At 44.6% G+C, this 16,520-nt stretch overlaps 1 protein-coding gene across 2 annotated transcripts in view; it reads left to right on the plus strand.

The window, feature by feature from the left end:
* Positions 1-551: 551 nt before the first annotated feature.
* LOC119179251 (glutamate receptor ionotropic, NMDA 2B-like) overlaps positions 552-16,520 on the plus strand; it is a 207,174-nt gene continuing 191,205 nt past the window's right edge. Inside the window, exon 1 of one of the 2 annotated variants that reach the window (XM_075869078.1) lies at positions 552-781. The gene's annotated coding sequence lies outside the window, so the exon portion shown is untranslated. The remainder of the gene's footprint in view (positions 782-16,520) is intronic. The other variant, XM_075869079.1, reaches the window with a different exon arrangement.

Consider the following 16,520-nt stretch of genomic DNA (forward strand, 5'->3'; position numbering starts at 1 on the left):
TTTTTTAGATCGTAGGCACGTTACCAGGAAACCTTAATCTGATAAAAATGCCCTTGCACATGCCGACAGACAAGCCAAGGACGTGAACATGTTCCCTTTATAGCATTACCATCCACATGCGCCACAACATGCATCAGTAAGGCGCCGTACGAAAAAATACGCACGAAAAACGCAAAGGTTCTCAAAACGCGCATGCGACAGCAGCGCTCTAAACGCGCGTAGCGGCGTTTCTCCGCTTCCGTTCCACCTAGTATCGCTTTCCAACTCGGATGCGAGAGGGTCAACTGAACGCTCTACCGACTCATCCCTGCCTCCTCTCTCATTACGGAGCGCGAGCTCCAGTCGGCGGCTGCAGCTCCGAGGGTTCCGAAAGCCAAGAACAGAGAAGAGGAGAAGAAAGTAGAGGAAAGAAAGAAAAGCCGGCGGCGGCGTTCGCCTGTTGCGCCTTGGCGCTGGCACTCGGACGCACTGCGGAGCCACCGAATGGAGGGTTGTAGCGCGCGCCGCTTGGATGCCTTGCCGCTGCAGGCAAACAGACGAAGCCGCGCCGGCCGCAAGGGCAGCGCGCCGCGCGCTCTGCCCGTCGTACGCCGTTGCTGAAACGCGCCGGCTCGCTCTCACTCCCCCGCTTCTCGGAGTTAAACCGTCAACGCCGGGGGCAGCAAGCCAGCCAGACCCCGGGCCGCTGCTACTGCTACTACTGCAAGGGGCGGGCAAGTCATCCTCGTCGCCGTCGTACCGCGGAGCAAGCATTTCGTCGCAGAGCGCACAACGTCGACTGGTCAGTCATTTTTAGTACTGCGTCGCGGGGTTGCAGTCTTATTTGTTCTTGCGTTTTTGTTTCGCTTATAAGCGACGAGTGACCTACATTTTGCAGCCGAAGGAAGGGTTCCAGTCGTGTATAGGTATGTTCGACTGCGGTGCAATATAGTTTTCTTAAATAAAGGGGGTGGCAGAGGAGAGAAGAAAGTGAACTATCCCTCGTCTCTCTCCTTCTCGAATTATATTTTGCGCCACAGTCAACCACACCAAACCAATCTAAGCACCTATTCGTGAAAAGCGGCCGTTTTACGGCTGCATTCGTCTCTTCACTGTAAGCAAAAAATCGCATGCTTGGTAAGCATTTCTGCCCCACTGACTTAATTGTAAACTTTCTCACGTAGGGTAGCAAGCCGGAAATGTGCTTATTTAACCACGCTGCCTTCTCTCTTGTTGTGCTTGTCCTCCTCCTTCTCGCGTAATTGCGTTATCGCCACCGCGACGGCGGCTTTTCCAGGCCGCGAGTGCCATGCGCGCCTGAGCGTCACATTGTCATAGCATGACAGTAAAGTGCCGAGATATGGCTTTTGAGGATAGTAAACGCGCATGAACCAAGTAACGATTACAGTTGGGTGGACAAAGAGTTCCGAAATACTTGGTTCTTCTTTGGATGCAGGTTCAACAGCCGATTGTTACACTGCGACATCTAATCTTTGCGCTAAATACGTTTATTTTTGCACTTCGAAGAACTAGTGTGCTTGCGTGAGTGCGTGCGGTGCTTTCTCTCAATTTTGTTCACTGGCGCAGTGCCTCCAGTGACCTCGGTTTCGTGGCGTCGCTTTCGGTGTGGTCGTTTTCGCTTTTCTTGTGGTTTTTAATGGAATCGTTCTTCATTAGGTTTCTCTTATAGTGCATGGTAGGCTTCGAAGCAATTGCCAGAACAAACCGACCGCGTCGCTTGACCATAGAATGGGCGCTATAGCCCGAGCGTCTTGTACTTATTTCGGCACACATCGGAGGACTCTGTGGGATGATGTTGAACCAAGAAAACGAGGATGAACGGTCTCAGGAGAGCAGATTGAGGGAAAAGACATGGGTGACGATGTTTTTTTTTTTTGCGCTAGATTTCCCTCCTCTTTTTTTTTAGTCGATACGGTTATTGGCGATGTACAGATTTGTTTCTTGCGCATACGACGAAACTTTCTTGTTCGCGTAACATTGCCTTGCTGCATGTTGCGTTCGAAGTTTGAGGACAGTGCCAAAGTGGGGGATTGCGAATGCACATGCACCATAAGTTAGTAATTTCGCTCTATGCGCGTCTGCGTATAGAGAGTGTTCTTTTTAGTACTGTTTAAAATGCGTTCTTTTTAATATTGTCTTTTATTCCGAAGGCATGTTTATACAAGATGCCACTCTCAGGCATTCAGAGCCAGCCTCATAAGTTTCAAACTACGAGACACGCAGAAAAAGTATAATGTTCCAGCTGATTTAGACGGCGGCCTCGAATTCAGACTTTCAGCTTCTTCCGAAATCAGCTAATGACACGTAGGGTGCAGTTCTACTGCATGCAGTCACAAATTTTGGGAAAATTCAAAGCCTACCTTATATCTTGTGGCCCCTACGCATTTTCCGCTCCTACATGGTTGAGAGCTCAAGCGAAGAGCGCAGATTTTGCAATATGCACTTGGTGACAAAGTCAAGATAGAGAACACATGGGCAACATTAAAGAAACAGGTTGATGAAGTAGGGGTTTTGCGAAAAGAGCCTGAATTATGGCGCTGAATAGAGGCACACGGATCAGAAGTTCAAGTCTACAGCGCTGTGTTACCCGCATGACCTACGCGCTAATGCACCGGCGCAGCAGGAATTTACGCTTCTCGTGCAAGTAACGCGTAGGTTCCTTTCTATGGGACGGTTAAGGCAGGTTGTGCATAGCCAGCTGGGCTTCACTCTATCCTCGAAAAGCACGCAATAACATAAAGAGAAACCAAGCAAGCGAGGAGAGCGAATGTAGCTAAAACAGTTGTGGTTGTTTGTGGGCACAGTATGAGTTAATAGCAGATTCTCCAGCCCCATATATAATAAGCAGAATACGCTCCCTTATTCGCCGAGCTGGTTGTTGAATATTCGAGTCATTTGTCGCGCTTTTTATTTCTGAGCATGTAGGGGGAATGTTTGAACTTTTCTTGCTAATATAGTTGTTTTGGTAATCATCACTTTCACAAATGTACGTCTATCTTCTGATTATAGCACGTTTGGTGATGACTTATTAGTTGAGTACATAGGGTCGTCGCCGCGCCACCCCTGACCCCCCTTTCGTCTTACTGAGTCAATGTATGGGACAGATTTTCTCCCACCCCTTTTAGGTGACTAGCGGAGGGGGGGGGGGGGGGGGCAGCTTCCCCCATGTGCGCTCCTATGGTTTAGTGTGGCTCAAGCAGCCATACGTTGGCTGAATCCATGGATAACGTTATTTTTACGCTAGCAAACGTGCATTCAACCGAATGGATGCTTTCCTGCAGATTACGTTAGGAAGTAGATATATACGTGCTTACGTTCATATTTGCGAATATTTTTGCTGTACGAAAGAATTTAGTTATTTTTTTTTAAACTGCCCTTCCTACTTGAGCGAGATCTTTTATCAAAATGAAATAAAAAATTTTGAACAATGAAAAAATCCACGAACGTTCCCGCTTCTTTCGGGCTCCCTTTTTTTAATTTATTTTGATTGATTGATTTGTGGGGTTTAACGCCCCAAAACCACTATATGATTATGAGAGACGCCGTAGTGGACGGCTCCGGAAACTTCGACCTCCTGGGGTTCTTTAACGTGCACCCAAATCTGAGTACACGGGCCTACAACATTTCCGCCTCCATCGGAAGCTCCCCCTCTTTTTTTTATGAGTACACGCTCGTTTGCTCGTCAGCAACTTGCAACACTGGTTTATGGTAACGTCATTTATTCATTCACACATTCATTCATTCATTCATTCATTCATTGATTCATTCATTCATTCATTCGTTTTACTTGCGCATAGAATTGGCAAATTCTCTAGTAGTCGGAACCGCCCTCTTATCGTAAAATTTTCGGCCTACAAAACAAAACAAACCGTTTTTGATATACGCTTCTTACTAAAAGGCTTCAATGTTTCTATGAGTGAGGACTTTTGTGCAACTACGCGTGATACGAGAAAGGCTCTGTACGAATATGGCAAAGAACTGCATGTTCCGTTCAATCTTCAACACACGAAACTTTTCGCCAAGGGAAAATGCTACGGCTATAATAAAACCACTAAAGCAGTGTACGTCATCGGTCCATCCACAAGAAAAAGTTCCCCGGCCAGTAATAACGTAGGAGATAGCGCAAATGTTAGCGACGCTGTAAGTAACGACGAAAACATCAGCAACTCCACACACAGAACCGCAAATAGTCATGCTGCCTCCCCGCGTCGACTCCGGTCTGGCCGTATGCCGCAAAGTGATCTAAGTTAGGGTCATGCAGGGGGCGGTACTCTCTCCGTACTAAGTACTAACATACGTAGCTTTTTGTCAAAAAGTGATGACTTGTGTGGCCTGATGAATGATTCTGACGCTGGTATTGTCGCTCTAACTGAAACGTGGTTGTCGAATACAGTCTCTGATGCCGAATTATTAAAATGTGAACAACGTTACAAGGTCTTTCGCTGTGACAGATATGAGTGACGAGGTGGTGACGTTCTACTTGCGATTAAAGATGACATTGAATGTTTCCTTGTTCCTGTTCTCACCGACTTAGAATCGGTATGGTGTTGTATTTGTACTGGCTTTAAAAACCTAATATTTGCAGTTTCTTACCGACCCCCATCCAGCCCATCGAACTTTTGCGATTATTTTCATGACTGCTTAAACCAGATTACTTTTCGTTTCCCAGGTGCGACTATTATTCTTTTAGGCGATTTTAACTTCCCGGACATTCAGTGGTCAGACACTTACCAGTGCTCTATGGCAACGTCATCTGAATCTATCGAATTTTTTTTGATTTGCAATGACTTTGGGCTATCACAATTAGTTCAGCATCCCACACGTGTCACCTCGACTACATCATCACTTCTATATCTCGTGTTGACGTCATCTCGAGATCTTGTGTCCCCGTTAACACTGCTGCCTGGGTCAATTGATCACGACATAATTCATTTTTTTCTATTGTTTCCACGTTTGCACTCATCCAACCGTTTTAAAATGATCAGAGATTATAACAGAGCTGACTTTAACACCATAAATACTAAATTATGCTCTTTCTTAAATACTTTTTTCCCTGCAAGTTTTGAACGCACTGCAGAAGATAACTGGAACCTATTTAGAAGTAAAATTTTGGAACTAACAAATAAATATATTCCGGTAAGAAATGTGTACTGCGATACTAATTCTCCCTGGTACAACCGACACTTAAATAGGCTCTCTAACCGCAAGAAGACTGTTTAGAGCTGCGAGGACATCCCAGTCTTCGGCTCGATGGCTAGCTTACAAATCTAGAGCTGCTACCTACTTAGGTGAACTAAAAGTAGCTAAATTTACCATTTTTTTAACAGAACCTTACCATCAGTGCTGCAAAAAAAATCCCAAACAACTTTGGAACATTGCACGAGGTAACATGCATAACAACCTGTCTTTAATATCCCAAGGTAATGTAATTCCGGATCATCAGTGTGCATGTTTACTTAACCGTACTTTTGCTGAAACTTTCTCTGAACCATTCAGTAGTAATGACATACTTCTTGCAAAGCCGTTTAATTTTCCCTTAATGGACATCATTGTCATTAGCTCGGAAGGAATACGGTCCATCATCAATAAACTAAAGATTTCATCTTCATGCGGCTGCGATGGTATCACCACAAAATTCTTGAAAAACACGGCAGAGTTTTCTTCTCTAATCCTTGAACGAATATTCACACACGGCAGAGTATTCATCTCTAATCCTTGAACGAATATTCACACAGTCTCTTCTTACGGCAGTGCTTCCTAATGACTGGTTAATTAATAGGGTGGTACCTTTACATAAGTCTGGAACAACCCACGATCCAGGTAACTTTCGTCCCATCTCTCTCACATCAGTACCATGTAAAATTTTAGAACATGTCATTTACTCTCACCTTATCAAGTTTCTTCAAGACAATGATTTCTTTACACCTGCTCAGCATGGCTTCCGAAAACAGTATTCGTGTGAAACACAGCTTCTACTTTTTACTAATGACTTACACATATCCCTTGACTCTGGAACAATAACTGACTGCATCTTTCTAGATTTCAGCAAAGCCTTTGATAAAGTAACACACTTCCTACTACTACATAAACTAAGCCTATTAAACATTGACTCATATGTGCTCGCTTGGATCCGTAGCTTTCTTACTAACCGCTCCCAATACGTATCGGCTAATAATTTCGACTCGTCTACTACACCAGTTCGCTCCGGGGTGCCACAGGGGTCGGTCCTTGGGCCATTGCTGTTCCTAATTTACATTAACAACTTGACTAACAATATTTCTTCAACAATGCGCCTATTCGCGGATGATTGTGTAATTTATCGCCAAATATCTAATAATAATGACATCACTACCCTCCAAACAGATTTGACTAACGTGCTTAACTGGTGTAAATTATGGCAAATGGAATTAAATGTTCCGAAATGCAAGTCTATGCGCATATCACGTAATACTACCGCATGTCCAAATTATTTCCTTAACAGCGCCGTACTCGATCCCGTCCCCTCTTATAAATACCTTGGTGTCCATATTGCTAACAACCTATCTTGGAAACATCATATCAACTCTGTCACATGTAAGGCAAACCGGGTTCTAGGATTCATGCGAAGAAACTTTTACATGGCCCCTGTTGATTTAAAAAAGCTTCTTTACATTACGTACGTTCGTCCGCATTTGGAATACGCGTCATCGATATGGGACCCAGGTAATATCACTTTAGTTAACGAACTTGAGAGCATTCAGAATCGCGCTGTTAGATTTATATTATCAGATTATCGCCGTACCGCTAGCGTAACAAACATGAAATCAATTATTAACATTCCTTTACTCGCTACACGCCGTAAGATATCCCGTCTCGTGCTCTTCCACAAAATTTACAACAACTCCCTTCTGCGTTCACTTTTAATAACCCCACCGTCATACATTTCAACTCGTACTAACCATGCGCAGAAAGTTGCTGTTCCTCGCTTCAAGACATCAACATATTCCCACTCATTCCTGCCTAAAACTTGCAAAGATTGGAACCACCTCCCACAATCAGTTGCATCCATCACCTCGCCTTGCAGTTTTAAAACATCGCTCGATAACATACTTGGTGTTGGAAATGTAAACGTTTGATTTTGTTGTTAGTTTTCTTGTATAATCTACTGGCTGTTTAACATAGTTGCAGTTGATAATAGTTGCTTTCCAGTGTTTAATAATGTTCTAGTGTCTTGTCTATGTGTTCTTTTCTTTAACATTGTTCGTCAGTGGCCGTTCCCCTCTGCAATGCTGTAAAGCCCTGAGGGTACAATAAATTAATGAATGAATGAATGAATTTAAAGATCCCGCAGGGGTGTTACATGAGGGGTAGGGTATACAATATAAACAGGAAAAAAATTACGAAACTGTTCAGAAAAAAAAACCTTGTTAATGCATCCGTGAAGCCAGTTGAGGTGGCGATAGAAGTGATGTGGTGAGGAAGGTCATTCATTTATTTTACCCCAATGGTGGAGACAGAGTGCATAGAGCCATTTACCGTGCAAAGTAAAGCAAATCTGACACGAGAACCCTGCGCTTTAAGGGTACTTCGTAATGAGAGACTGAAATGGTTGAATTTTAATCACCTCTGTCCAATATTTGTACTCGACCAGCAAAGTGAAACGCATAGTGTGTGTTACAGGTGAGGGTCTACGTTGGTCGTGATAACAACTAAAGAAAGATTGCAGCTTCGTATTTTTTTTTTACGTTCGTGTCCGTGTCCTCAGTGTTCTACATTATGCAAAAGAGTTCCGAAGTGTAGCTTTGCTGTACCTCGTTTGATGCGGTTTCTGTTGTGCTGTCGGTATGCGCATCAGCTCTTAACGCTTAGCTGCGTGCGTTCAAAATTTCGGCGCTTTTCTTGTGCTCCCAGCCAATCTGTGCTAGTTACGATGAAGAATCTGATCAATATTGCTTAACTTTTCGGTCTTTTATGACTCGGTGTGGTAGGATGGGCTCATGTATAGAGGTATTATTTTTTACTTGTTTTTGTTTTCCATTGCTCGACAGGTTAAACTTTTTTTAAATATCCGTAGTTCAACATAAACGGTAGTTAGCGTTATAATAATGAAGGCTGCGCAAACTATTCTATTTTTTTATCAAATACTATCAATTATTAGTTACTGGCAATGGACTAAATACTGAATTTCGAGGACTTTGTGGATAAGTGGACAGTGGGTCACCCGTTGATACCATCGCGTACGATGGTACGCCTGACCGCGCAGCTAACGTTGTAGTCGTTTCTTTTGTACGCTATAGTGTGCATAAGTGTGTGCATATGTAAGCATGCCGAAATAAGAATTTTAACCTTAATAATTTCAGACAATATGTTCTCTGGACTTCACTGTATATAGGTTTTCACCGAATGTAACAAACAAAGAAACAATGAGACGCGTCACTTTCTGTTTTTTTTATTCCGTGTTTTGATTTAAATATCTTTAAAGTGCCTCTGACGCGCTTTTACAAAACAAGTGGGCAGGTACACAGGTCGGGGCCTTAAAGCGTTACCAACTCTGGCAAGAATAGATATTAGTTATAAAAAGTGTATAAAGCCAAAAAATGACTACTTAAAACAAGAAATCAACAAAGATTCAAAGGTCAGAGGCCTTTCTTCTACCGGTAAATACACTTCTTTATTTCTCTTTTATTTCTTTAGTTCTTTTCTCCTATCTCCTTTCAGACATAGAGTACTTGCTTGCCGAATATACTACATAAATTAGGAATTAATTATGAAAATGTTTGTATGCTTTCTAATATTTTTATTTTAAATATGTTTATTAATTTGTGTGCAGTATTATTTTCTGTTTGATTACTTCTTTCTATTGATGTATAGCATGTGCGTTTTTTGTTAGTATAGTTTGTTTAAATTATTTGGTCTGATGCAAAGCATATGCATTGCTGGTTTAAACTGTCCTGTGTTTAATTTGATTTTGCCGTTTTTGTTGCCACAGTTGCCATAGGGATATGGGGCTTTGTCAAGCTGTTTTATACAGCTTTTTTTCTCTGTCCCGGCCACTTACCGTACAACTGTACGTGGTAAATAAACTATATAAGCTCAAACTCATCTTTCTTTTTCTTTTTTTCTTTGCTTTTCTCTTTCCTTCTCTCTGTTTCCTTTTTTCTTGCAATGTCTGTGCCTCTCTGTACATCTTCTCTTTTATATTTATATCGCTGTCAAAAAACAGACGGCTAGAGATAGCATAAATGGGTGAAAAACTGCGCCTACGAATACGCTTTTGGTCGGCGCGTCTTCGATGACCGTATTTAGGCGCCCTCGCGGCGCCTGGCTGTTCGCGCATAACGCCACCGTGGAAACCGAAATCCCGCCGCCATCGTAACAAGCTTTGCTCGGAAAGGAAACAGCATTAAACTTAGTTTAAAGCTTACCGTCTGTCCTGCCACTTCCCTTTCCATTCCTGCCCGTTTTCTGTGCTAATGCTATTACAGATTTATCAGATTTACAGACGTGGCACCGTTTCTTGGTGGTAGCAACGTCGCTCAGTCATAACCGAAAAAAACATTGCCACAAACACTCTTTTCGACGAAAACAACTTTTTATCAAAAGTGACTCTCCTTACTATACAGGACAGGTCTTCAGACCCAGTAAAATAATTGCAGAACACTATTATGAAGGATGTTGTTTCCCAGGACTATCAAGCACCGCTCATTAGAAACACACAGCAGTGCGTCGTAAATATATATATACTGAGAGTAATATTTCAATGGGCCAGTTTGTCATCGTGAATATATGGAATATAACACAACGGGAGCGTTGTCAACAAGGATATATAATTTCCCAACAGTTTCGGGAGGGGTCCTCCCTTTGTCAGGCAATGAGTTAGACCCTATGTTATGCGAAGCATGCGGCGAGTAGAGAACTGGGCTGTAGTTTTTTTTGTTTTTTTTTGCGCGATATGTTACAAATTGACGCCAAAGATATATAGGAATGTCGTACGCCCAGACACATGTTGAACAATCACATGCTTACGGTTGCGTGCAAATGGCAGCAGCAAAATGGATATTAGCAACACTGCAAGCAGTAAGCTTTATATGTAGCGCTTGTGCAACTGAGGATGATGATTAAAAACATTTATTATAAAAGAGAGAGGTACGGGGACAAAGCATGACCGCGCTACATGGTCGGCGTCCTTAGTCCGGGACACCGCATGACGAGGCCCCTACTCGTGCCCGTCTCACCAGAGCCCGTTGAGACTCTAGTGATGAGCAGTTGAGGAGGGCAGTCTCCCATGCCTCTCGGGAAGGGGTAGGGAAGAGGGTAGGTGGGGATTTTCCGGACATGCCCATACCATGTGGAAGATATCACACGTCTCCCCACAGTGTGGGCACCGCCCATCTGTGTTCGCATCGAAATGTTTTAGGATTGCAGGACAGAGTAGAGTACCTGTCTGCAGGCGCCTTAGAGTTCGCTCTTCCGCCTTACTCAGCCCCTTTGCAGGAGCCGGGTAAAGGCGGTGAGTGTCGCGATAATAGGTCAGAATTTCTTTGAACCGCAGCAGCGGTGTATTGGCCTCCGAGTCATAAGAACCAAGGTGAGGAGCCCGGTGGGTAAGCGCTCGGGCGGCTGCGTCAGCGGCCTCATTACCTCGTAAGCCCTGATGGCCAGGAGCCCATACGATGCGTTTCGGGGCTGGATCAGCGAGAGCCCGTTTTAGAATTTGGCTGGCTAGGGGGGATATCTCTCCTACCAAGTAATGAGCACATGCTTTCCGGGAGTCCGTGGTGATAACTTTCGAGTTGGGGTCCGCAGCAGCAAGCGCTATCGCGACTTGCTCAGCGCGCTCTGGATTTTGTGCTCGGAACGAGAGCCCATTGACATGCTTTTCCCGGTGAACTACACAGGCCGTGTAAAATCCCGTGGGCGAAGGCCCTGCTATATCTACGTAGAATACATTAGGTCGGGAGCCGTGTTGCCTCTCAAGCGTCCGAGCCCGCGCCTGTCTTCTGCTTTCGTGCGTGTGTTTATCCATGTTGCTGTGGAGTGGAGAGACCGAGAGCATATGCCGCCACAGTTCCGGAATACGCTTCGCCTCCTCTGCAGTGCAACTGTGCTGTATATGTAAGCGGTTCAGCAGGCGGCGCCCGGGAGTGGTCTGCACGAGCCGCGTATATTGATTCATAAGGTGGGCCTCCCGCAACTCCTGGTAGGAGCTGAGCACACCTAACGCCCTCAGTTTGGCGTTGGAAGTGGCCACCGGGAGATCCAGAGCTCGTTTAGTAGCCTTACGAATGATGGCATCTATTCTTTCGTCTTCTTGCTTGTTAGTGCGAAGGTATGGGACGACGTAGAAGATCCGGCTAGTCACGAAGGCATGCGCGAGCCGAAGCGCGTCCCTGCCCCGCAGACCACCCCGCTTGTTGGAAACGCGGTGGATCATGCGCCCTACCTGTTCGCCTCTTCTCTTGAGTTTCGCTATAGTGGAGTCCGGTCTGAGTCTGTGGTGAATGAACAGGCCCAGAATCCGGAGCTCCTCCACCTTTCTGATGGGAACCCCAGACAGTAAGATGTGTATGGCTGACTTAACTCTTGGCTTCGCTCTAACGTGCAGAAGCTCTGATTTGTTTGGAGCACATTGGAGTCCACAATCGTTGGCATACGCCTCGACTAGGGATGCGGCCTGCTGAAGGCGTTCCTGCATTTCACCAAGGCTCCCTTCAGTGGTCCAGATTGTAATATCATCGGCATATACTGCGTGTTGTGTGCCTTCCACCCTGGCCAATTCGTTTGGAAGGCGCATCATGGCAAGGTTGAAAAGGAGCGGTGATAACACTGCTCCCTGTGGGGTACGCCGTGTTCCCATAATGTACGGGCCATATTCCTCGTCCTCGATCCGAAGAAGTGCCTGTCGTTTAAAGAGAAAATCTCTGACATATGCGAAGGCCTTAGCCCCGCAATCGATGGAACTCAAGTTAGCCAGGATGCTGCTGTGTTTAACATTGTCGAAAACCCCCTTCAGATCAAGGGCGAGGATGGCTTTATCATTGTGTTGCATAGTTATGGACTGTATGACGGCCCTATGGAGCTGGAGAAGGACGTCCTGTGCAGACATGTGTGGGCGAAACCCAAACATGGTGTCTGCAAAGAAGCTTTTGCGCTCAAGGTATGGGGAGAGGCGATCCCGTACCATCGTCTCCATAAGCTTGCCCGCGCACGAAGTCAGTGATATGGGCCTCAGATTTTCCGTATTCACGGCCTTGCCTGCTTTGGGGATAAAAGTCACAAGTGACGTTTTCCATTCGGAAGGGAGCGCACGGCCGTCCCAGATCTCGTTCATGTATTCCAGTAAATGGAGGTAGGCTGTGCCAGGGAGGTTTGCCAACAGCTTTACTGTTATGCGGTCCAGCCCCGGAGCTGTACCCCTGCGCATTTTAGCTAAAGCCGCTTTAAGGTCATGCAACTCAAAACGGGCATCGAGTTGGTGTGCAACTGAGGAATGGCGGCCCTGAACGCTGCTAGAAAAATTAGCTTAAGCAGATGACGCTTCATTACAACTGTAGTTAACACGACGTCATGGGTGTGTGATAGGAGTGCGTAAGTTGTACCTTTTATAAGATTAGATAGCCAGCAGTTTAACCACAATATGCGTTTTGCGAACAATATACTCTATTCATTCGAAAAGCACTGCCGACTCCGATACTGTTATTCTTTCCAAGCATCTGTCCGTCGCTGCATTCGTCCGCGCGTCCATATATCCGTCCATTCATCTGTTCGTCCGTACAATCGTGCGTCAGTTCATCTATCTATTGATCCGTCCGTGGGCCCAGCGTTGGTGAATCCATGCATACGTCTATCTGTCCGTCCGTCCGTGCGTCCGTCCTTATAGTCAGAAACTTCGACGCAGGCATAACGGACATTATCGGACCGAAATCTTCGCCCACTCGTCGTAATTCACTTCTCGGAGATCAACTGTTGTTTTTTTACACTCTCGAGTTAAAATTACCCATGTCTGTTTGCGCTGTTCTATGGCTCATATAAATTGTCAATCACCTTTACTGAATTGGCCATAACTACAGTTGATCTTAACTCGACGTCATGGCTCTGTCGTAGAAGTACATATTTAGAACGTTTATAAAAATGGATAGCCATCACTGCATCCCCAATCGACGCTTCTGTTTATTTGAAAAGCAGTTGTGAAATCTGGCGTGTCTCTGAGGTAGAATACTTGGTTGCCACGCACAATGCGTAGGTTTGATTCTTGCTGAAACCTTGACGATTCTTTTTTTTATATTTGTAGAATTAATGCAGCTGATGTCAGATTTTTTCTAAACGGTCACGCGTTAAAATTACTTTTGTGTTATCACTGTTCCTGGGTACATATGAAGTGTCAATCACCAGTGGCAGATGATCGCCCGCGGGTATGTGCCTCGGTCTTAAGGTAAGTGTTTGGTGACGTGAGCGACGGAATTGTGACATTATTCATGTCACGACCAAGCGAGTCGTATTCGTGAAGCCACCTTACCCCCCTGTACTAATTTTGGTTTACCCCAAGCTAGGGGGGAGGGGGGGATTTCGAGTGCACCCAGACGTAGGCGGCTGGATAGATGCACGCCAAAAGCGCTTGCAGTATACGCAAAGAAATGCTTCGCATTTACGTAAAAACGCAAGGAACGGAAAAGAAATGTCCGTAGAGACGCTAAAATTAAAACTTAGTTCTAAGTCGAGAGTCTCTCTCGCCGTTTCCCTCGTGTTCCACATCCTCCGCTCCCGCTCGCGCACTTGTAACGCATTGCAACTATTGGCCCACCGCTCCCCCATCTTGATGTTCAAGTTCTCATCGACCTTAAGCATAATCGAAATTGATCGGCTAACGAAACCGATTCCTCTCGCGGATCGATTCTGCGGAGCCGAGTAGTAGTCTCCTACCGCCATGTGCGTAGATGTTGTCCGTGCTCTATTCTATACCCGCGGGGTTGCCATTCCACTGTGGAAAAAAAAAGATCTAAGTTTACCAGACTGTACGTGTCAATGCAGAAGATGGCGGCTGTAGATCGGAATTCGCACGCGACGACGGTGGAGCCGGAACGTGCATCGCTTGCATACTACGCCATGTACCGTGCATATATAAATCTGAAAGGGAAGTAAAGGTAAAGCTCGGGTTCTATAGATGCTGTGAGAAGGCAGCGAGAAGGAGGGCGAGAAGGAGGGTTCGGTGGCGGTGGCGAGCCCGGGGTAGCACGTGGAGTTGTTTCTTTTTTCGACGACGACGCCGCGACGTGTACCGCATTGATAGCAGCTGCAGGGCTGTTTCCCTCGAGAAATGGCTTCCTCGCATCTCGATTGCGAAGCACAGCGTGGATTGCCACCAACGTTCCCTCAGCCTACTGTTTCTCTATAGTTAACCCTGGCCTGCCTGGGTTTCTCTCTTTCTTTCTTTCTTTCTTTCTTTCTTTCTTTCTTTCTTTCTTTCTTTCTTTCTTTCTTTCTTTCTTCCTTTCTTTCTTTCTTTCTTTCTTTCTTTCTTTCTTTCTTTCTTTCTTTCTTGCTTGCTTGCTTGCTTGCTTGCTTGCTTGCTTGCTTGCTTGCTTGCTTGCTTGTTTGCTTGCTTGCTTGCTTGCTTGCTTCCTTGCTTGCTTGATTTCCGTACTGGGTTTTTTTGGGCGATTTCCTTATAGTGTTCTTGAGTTTCCCACTCTTTCTCTTCCCTTTTCCGTATTCAGCCTAATAATGTTTTCCTATTATGCTTGTCAGCTTTCTTTCTTTTTATATTGGGTTCGTCAGTTTTTCTTATTTATTATGTTCAATTTTCTTCATATTCCCACAAAGTTTATTAGACCTTTCCCGGTTATGTTCTTCAGTTCTCCCTTTTTCATCTTTTTTTTACATAAAGCGCTTTATTATTTTAAATGCGAAGTATTCTTCAGCTGGTACATCAAGCGTTTCTATCTACGTATCTACCTATCTAGCGCCCCACGTGTTCGGCTCACGGGATCAGCTTCTTGAGTTGGGTTAGAACTAAATTAGCACGGAAGGGTAAAATGGCTTGGCAAATATGTCTGGCTGGCCATTACATCAATACCATGAAAATGCCGTCGTGTACGTTGTCAAACCATTTCCTCCAGACACGTGTGGTACATACCTGTATGTCACGGGCCGTGGTATGCGGTTTTGCAACATTGGTGTTGAACAGTTTATAGCTACCCAAGAGATGTGACAGTAGACATAGGTAGGTGAAATGCGAGGGCATTAGGAAAGACTGACATCGGCAGTGTTGACCAGACGAAGGCAAAAAAATAAATATCATGGAGAAACAGGAATCAAATCCAAGCGTTCTGCGTGGCAGTCAAGTATTTCACCCCAGTGCTAGGCCAAGTCTCAAAACTGCGTTGAAAAGAGACCCTATTAAGGCATAAGGTTGGTTAAGCGTCAATTGTGCTTGCAGTGGCGGTTATCCAATTTTATAAATAATACGCATGTACTTCAATGATACAGGTGTCACATTGGTCTAACGTCACTTGTGCTTAAGCGCTCTATCGACTGAAGTTGATCTACGTATCACTATTCAGAATCATTATCCTCGCAGGCACAAGTGCTACATATCAGCTTACCGCTTCTGGTGTAGGTAATGCTCACGTTGCTGTTGGCATCGTTCCATAGCACTAAACATCTGGTTATATAAAATATATGATACTGTTCAACATATATCTGTTCATACAATATTTATGCATATCTTTAATATCATTTTGTAATGTTTCGCTTCATAAACGATTGCACCAAAGTCATTTGTTATCCACATGCTTCGCTGAACATCGATTCCCATGGTACGTGAGATCTACCGAACTTTTTATGTCTTTCTCTACTATACAAATTAACGTTTAGGTACACTATACTTTATTTCCCTTCGTCAATAATTCTATTTTTGTTTCTTTTTATATTAGGTTTTTCTAATAGGCTCTTTAGTTAGCTGTTCCTTTATTTGCATATACCATTAATCGAGTCCTTCTTTGTTTAGTACATTTTATTTGCAAGCCTTCCGAACTGCGTTTCTCAGTGAAACGGTCAATAACGATGGTTTCACTGCTTGTGCTTCAGAAAAAAAAAAAGAATTGAGAATCCAGAAGTTGTCTTTTTTTTTCGCAAACAAAGAAAGAAGAGATCAATTTTCTTATCAAAGGTGGCGAACAGGGGTGTAATTATGGGCAAACGACACTTTGTGTCGTCTAACCGCTGCACCGCTGATAATTGCCTCGTTAGAAGACTCATTGAGCCATGATTGTAGTTCTTGTTGCCCTGAGAAAACTCTCTTCACTTTAACTAATTAAACAAATTCTATACTTGAGTTTCGAGAACCATTTGCAAGAATTCGCCCTGCGTCATCGCCTGAACTTATTTTCACGCAAAGCTGTTTTATGAATTACGATGTTTAGTTGGCGGCGGCGTTTTCAGCGAAAAACGTTTCTCTCTGTGTGTGTAAAGATGTTCGGGCCCCGTAAGTGCGCCGTCTAGGGGCGTATTTGTGCGCACCGTTTCTCTGTAATTGATGCTCC

The sequence above is a fragment of the Rhipicephalus microplus genome, chromosome 7, assembly GCF_043290135.1.
Source record: "Rhipicephalus microplus isolate Deutch F79 chromosome 7, USDA_Rmic, whole genome shotgun sequence".
Lineage (NCBI taxonomy): Eukaryota > Metazoa > Arthropoda > Arachnida > Ixodida > Ixodidae > Rhipicephalus > Rhipicephalus microplus.